Source organism: Lucilia sericata, unplaced genomic scaffold (assembly GCF_015586225.1).
Source record: "Lucilia sericata isolate MDLA Ls3-8-SP2 unplaced genomic scaffold, ASM1558622v1 Contig000085F_arrow, whole genome shotgun sequence".
In the NCBI taxonomy this organism is placed as follows: Eukaryota; Metazoa; Arthropoda; class Insecta; order Diptera; family Calliphoridae; genus Lucilia; species Lucilia sericata.
In genome coordinates this window covers 529,807-536,867 of record NW_023994118.1, presented here as the reverse complement: position 1 = coordinate 536,867, position 7,061 = coordinate 529,807, and positions in this window count along the sequence as shown.

Genomic DNA, 7,061 nt, shown 5'->3' with positions numbered 1-7,061 from the left:
AAAAACCGGTTTCGAATACTTTTAATTTGCTTTGTATTCAAAGATTACTTAAGTTAAATTTTGAAGTAAATAAAAATACAGCCCGTCTATATATTAAAAATATTGGAGTCCAGGAACTAGAGTATATTTTTCTAATGCACCTTTGGTTAAACTTTTTTGATTTTCCTAATTAATTAACAATTTTTATTTGTAAAGTTTATTGGAATAACAGTTTGATAAAATTTTATCAATCTTAAGATTATATTTCAATTACAATAATAAATTTGCGGCTAAAATATTATGGAAGTGTTGGAATGACTATGAAAATTGTCTAAATAGGGATTTTAGAATAAGCTAGAATTACATAGTTCCTTATGTTCAACAGAAGTGTTCCACTTTTTTCCATTTTTTACATTAAAGAAATAAAATAAATCAGACAACTAGATCTAAAATTATAATCTTTTAAACTGTTAAAAAACAGTTAAGTCCTGTTTTATTAATTAAATTTAAACATAAACGTCTATTTTTTTCAAATTAATTTCATTCGTATTTTTGATCCCTCGTTGTGTGTTAAATCAATGCTTTTATTTTTGAGTTTCCGTTAAAAACGTGTTTTTGGGAATTGTTTTTAACTTTTAACTTTAAGCGTCTATAAACCTACAAAAATATCGTTGATGTGCTATTAAAAAAATTTCATAATTTTTTTGAACCCTAAAATCTAAAATCGGAAGACATGTGGTATCATACCTTTTTTGAAAGTTTTTCGATTTGTAATAATATTGGCGTACTTATTTTGTTAAAATCCCAACCTCTTCATCTGCATATTTGCGGAAAAAACACAGATTTGGTGCGAAATTTTTTAATAGACCGAAAACTGTTGAACATATTTCAAATCTGACTTTAGTATACGATTCTACAGAAATTGTATGCTATTTATTTGACAGAATTTGGATGCTCTTTAAACGCATAAGATCAAAAGAAAAAATGCAAATTTTTCAAAATAATATATCTTCTGATAATTCGTTTTTGCATTCCCAATTTAATCATACCATTAATATGGAACATAATCTTAGTTTCGCTCATCTTAATTGTGGAAGTTTTAATTTGAAACCAATTTCCACAAAATTTGATGAGATAAGAAATATTTTTGAGGACTCTTGTTTAGATATAATTGGCTTAAGTGAGACAAGGCTGCAACCGGATGTTTTAACTAATGTGGTTAAAATTAATGGTTACAATTGTTGTCGGAGTGATCGTCCTCTGGGAATGATAGCGGGAGGAGTTGATCTTTTTAATTCTAAAAAGATTCAGTTTAAGCTTTGCAGAATCTTTGTTTGTGGAATGGAATTGTGGTGGTAAACCGGTGTTAGTGGACGTGATATATCTACCTAGTGTGACTAAAGAACATATGTTGACGTTTGAGAGATTGACTCGTAAAGTGAGGATTGTTGGTGATTCATGGATCCGTTGTAATGAAATAAGTGAGCAAATTCTAAAATGAAATTTATCGCATAGAGTTTTTCGAAGTAATAAAACAGATGAGAACTGGATTTTTTATTGCAAATCTCTAATTAGAAAAAAGAAACGTTTAGCTCACATTAGAAGCTTTGAATAGCAAACAGTTATGGGATGTACTGTGTGATGGTGGTGTGGCTAAGGAAAACTCGTATTCGGAGGATGTTAATGTTGACAAATTAAATCACAATTTTGCGGCTAATCAGTCGAATGATAGACTATAGATTTTAGTAAATTACGTTTTAATAATAGTGGTTTCCTTTAGAGGCGTGTTGTTATATGAGCATTTTTATGCAATTTAATCGAATGCTACTAGTATTTTGATGGATATTGCTTGAAGTTTTTAAAGCTAATATTGCCTTATTATGATATGTAACTACTTTTTGCATTTGTTGAACGCTATTCTAACCAATTCGAGTTTTCCTAAAACAAGGTGATTCCAATGATATTGATAATTTAAGACCAATTTCGGTAATGCCGATATTGTCTAAGGTTGTTGAAAGGATTAGTGGGTATAGTACTTCACCCTTACTTGTTGCCCCAACTGACACTCTAAGAACTAATTTAGGTTTTGGTAATATTTGTATATCTCTTGATTTTAACATTGAATTTTCATCATTTTCAAAATCTGCATCCTTTTTAATAGGTTCATGTCTTTTATGTCGTGGACAATTTGCCTCTTCTAATATTGAATCCCTTGGTGTTCCACAGGAATCGGTAATTGGACCTTCATTGTTCACGATGTTCCTTTATGACTTTTTAGGACATTTAAATATTGGCAAATGCTTTGCATTTGCATATGCTGACGATATTCAGGTAGTTTTTTGTGGTAAACAACAGAAGGTTGCGGTTTTTCAATCCATTGTGGATTACGGAATGATTTTTATTAATTTTTTATTAATGTTAGAATTAACTTTTATAAAACCAGTGATAGTGTGGATTACTGTAATTTATTAATTGGGCAATTTGTCATTCGTAAATATAATATTCAATGCCCTTAAAAAATAGTGTTAACATTTTTAATTTATTGCGCCAAACTGTTTTCCGCATTTTTTATTTGCAAAAAAAAACTGTTGTTGTGTATGTGCAAAAATCTAAAATGACAGTAATGATATTCTTTAAATAAAAAAATTATTATATATATATATTTTTATACCGAGGGTCATTGTGCAAAGAAACAGCAAGCGTTGGGTTTAATTTAGTTAAATTGTTAATAACTATGATGAAAATGTTTTTCCAGGCGGGGTTTGTTTTCGTTTAATACCCAAAAGTGTTTATTGAAATCTAGATTTGGCATATTAGTGAGATCTAGAAGATTAAAAAATGTAAGTAATGGTGTTAATTAATTATTTATTTGTCTATAAAGAACGTCTTTCTTTTCAAGAAAGATGGTCTCCTGGAAGAATGCCCACAAGAGAGTGGCAACCTAGGCGGGTGGTGGTCGGTCGGCTAGTGGTGACATGGTATATTATCACCTAGAGGCAATGGAAGGAAGCTGATTGCCGTATTCAGGGGGTATCCTTGGGATACATACTTATTATTATACCATTGATCTCAGCAGAATCACTACCATACACCCATAATAAAGCGCGATGTCTGTCAGGTGTGCCTTTCAGTGAAGTTATTGTTGTCTCCAAACACTATGGTGGAGAATATTTACAAGAAACAATTGTTAAGCCGCCTTTTATACAAATTTATAGCTTTGTAGAGAATGTATTCACGGACCTAGAGGATATAACCTGGCTAGGTATGTAGATGTTGTTTGGGCAAAATATTGGTACTAACCATTGTGGGCTTTATGTCGACTTTAGATCCCTTATAGTTGTCACACTATACCAAATAAGCATTCTTGCTGGAATTAAAGTTTAAAACAAGTTTAATTCCAGTCAAACATTCAAATTTCAAGTGTTGAAATACACTTTCATTACACTTTAATTCAATAGCATTCTCCAGTGAAAACGAAACTTGAATTCAAGTCGAACATTACAATGTTTTTACAGTATAATTCAATGCACGAAATCTATATACATACATACGTATATAAAATTCTAACGTTACTGACTGACTGACTGATTCATCATCGTAGAGCCTTGAAGCTCAAGAGCTGAAATTTGGGCAGGAGGTTGGTCTCCCACCAAATGTATCCAATAAGACGGGATTTTTGGAAATTCGAATTTTTTGAGGGTTAAAAAAGGGTAAAAACGTAAATTCGGTAACCTCAAATCTCCTAAACTAGAAAAGTTAGAAAAACAGTTGAAGCTTATCGTCGTTCATTTAAAAAAAAGCGGACAGGTGTCCGGTAATTTTTTCAAATTCTGCCCCTTTGGGGAATAAACGGGTAAAAACTGTATTTTAGTACTTTTCCTGCACCCCATGTATCTTTTAAACCAGTGAACATTCAAACAATATTTTTGAATCCTTCATAACTTGACGAACAAATAAAAATATGAATTTAGTACTTTTTGGATATTCGGACGTTTAAGGGGTGAAAATTTTACCTATTTTTGGTACTTTTTTATGAAACATTGTTTTTGGTTTATTAACTTATACATATGAATACATAATAACGGGCTCCCAATACGATGTTGCAACTTTTTGGAACAGAATTTGTATTTCGTTAATGGGGAGGAAAAAAGTACCAAAAGTGGTAAAAATGGGAAATTTGATTTTATTCAAGAAACACTAAATGTGCTAATGTGGTGTTATTTGAAACACCGGTACCAAGTGATATTTTTTGGTACTTTTTCATTCTCCAATTGGTACTTTTTGAGTTTTCTATGATATTGAAATCGAAACATTAAATTAATAATTAAGGGACTTTTCGGAACTTTTTTGTTCTACAAAGGTACTTTTTGAGTTTTCTATAAAATTTAACCTAGAAACATGAAATTAAGTAAGTAGAGTCCGGAGTAAATGAGAATCTATAAAATGGGACTTATTGGTACTTTATCGTACTTCGACTGGTACTTTTTTTACTTAAAACTTAGAAACATGTAATTAAGCACTTGAGAATCTATAAAAGTGGACTTTTTGGTAATTTTTCGTTCTTCAAAAGGAACTTTTTGAATTTTCTATAATATTAAACCTAGAAACATGAAAGCGTGTAGAGCCCCCATTAAGTGAGAACCTGTAAAAGGGGACTTTTGGTTCTTCAAAAGGTACATTTTAAGTTTTTGTATAATAATGAACCTAGAAACGTGAAATTAAGCATGTAGAGACCGGATTAAGTGAGGTCCTATAAAAGGGGAATTTTTTGTACTTTTTCGTCCTTCAAAAGGTACTTTTTGAGTTTTCTATTAAATTGAACATAGAAACATGAAATTATCCACGTAGAGCCCGGAGTAAATGAGAATCTATAAAATGGCACTTTTTGGTACTTTTTCGTTCTTTGACTGGTACTTTTTGAGCTTGCTACAAAATTTGAACCTCGAAACATGAAATTAAGCACTTAGAGCCTGGAGTAAATGAGAATCTATAAAAGGGGAACTTTATCGTACTTCGACTGATACTTTTTGAGTTTTCCATAAAATTAAACCTAGAAACATAAAAATAAATATGTAGAGCCCGGAGTAAATTATAATCTATAAAAAGGGACTTTTTAGTACTTTTTCGTTCATCGATTTTTTATAATATTGAACATAGAAACATGAAATTAAGAATGTACAGCCCGGATTAAGTGATAACATATAAAAGGGGACTTTTTGGTACTTTTTCGTTCTTCGACTGGTACTTTTTGAATTTTTTATAATATTGAACTTAGAAACATGAAATTAGGAATGTACAGCCCGGATTAAGTGATAACATATAAAAGGGGACTTTTTGGTACTTTTTCGTTCTTCAAAAGGTATTTTTTGAAGTTTCTATAATATTGAACTTATAGACATAAAATTAAACCTGTAGGGCATGCAGTAAGTGAGAACATATAAAACGGGACTTTTTGGAACTGTTTCGTTCTTCAACTGGTTCTATTTGAATTTTCTATTATAATGAACCTAAAAACATAAAACTAAGTAATCAGAGGCTTGAGTGAATGAAAATTTAAAATGGAGTATTTCTGGTAATTTTTCGTTCTTTTTCTTTAACTGGTACTTTTTGAATTTTCTAAAATATTGAATATATAAACATAAAATTAAACACGCAGTATCCTAATTGAACGAAAATTTATCTCGCTTACATCCATTTTGCAAAAAGGGCTCGATATCAATCGAAATCTCTATAGGCCATAATTGACCCTGCCCCCTTCAATAATTGATTTTAATGTTTTCTATGTACTTAATAATACCATAATAAAACAATTTTTGTTGGAACGAAAATATGTATTTGAAATCTTCTTCAGAAAATGACTTAAACGCACATAAATGGCTTTCAAATGTCGATGTCTACGAAAAAAAAAACATTTTTAGGAACCGAAACCTACATTTATGAATAATAAAATTATGAGGATCGGTCCGCCAATATAACCCTCTTACAGAAAATCAGTTTATAGCTAATACATCATTCCAAAAGTTATCATTATGATAGAATTATGGTAGAATTAAAAACAATACTTTAAATTATAGATAACTTTGTCCATAATTGATCCAATTCCACATTTAAGCCCCTAATCCGAAAATCACGGTGACGTTCAAAGTCCATATATATATATGTATATGACCACTTCCGAAATTTGCTTTTTTACGACATATGATTTAACGAATATAACTCTTACTTCTTACTTATTTTAATCATAAATTACCGCTAAAATAGGAATAGTCTGCCTTTAGAGTTGCGAGTTTTCATACACTCTAATAATGTTTTCAAAGTGAAACTTTTGGAATATTTTTCAATCTCTTTGTGATCCCTTTAAATGATGTTGTTCTGGAAGAACTTTAACATCCATGTAAACATTTTGGGTAATAAATTGGGGGACTACCAATGAGGGGAGCGGAACCTCCCGTATGAATTAAATATAAAAATTCGTTTATCTGGGAAACTAATAGAACTAAATTCCTAAAATTTAGCACGAAGAACTTTAATATTCATCTGACTTTCATCTGGGGGGCTTGGAGCTCCCATATGAATTAAATAGAAAAATTCGTATATCTGAGAAACTATTAGAGCTAGAATCTTCAAATTTTACTGAAGAACATTTAGAGAATAACGGGCGGACTTTCAATGGGGGGCTTGGCACTTCTCATATGAATAATAATACAAAATTTTGTATATCTGGGAAGCTATTAGATTATTCAAATTTTTCATAGATTAAATTAAAATCTTAATTAACGTTCGGAATAATTGGCGAAATTGCAATAATTTGCGTGGAATCTCCCATATGTAAGAAATTGTATATCTGGAAAACCATTATAGTTAGAATCATCAAAATCGTTAAGTGGGTTTCTTATTTATATTGCTTTTAGGGTAGCACAGCACACTGGGTATAGCTAGTAAATAAACAAATAAAAAATCTTTGTTTTTACGTTATTGATCATTTTCTTAATGCAAAATTTTTTAGAAACTGATTTTCTTCAAGATAGGGTTAAATATCGGTAGATCCTAGTAAAACTTGGAGAAAGGATTTGTTTTTAATT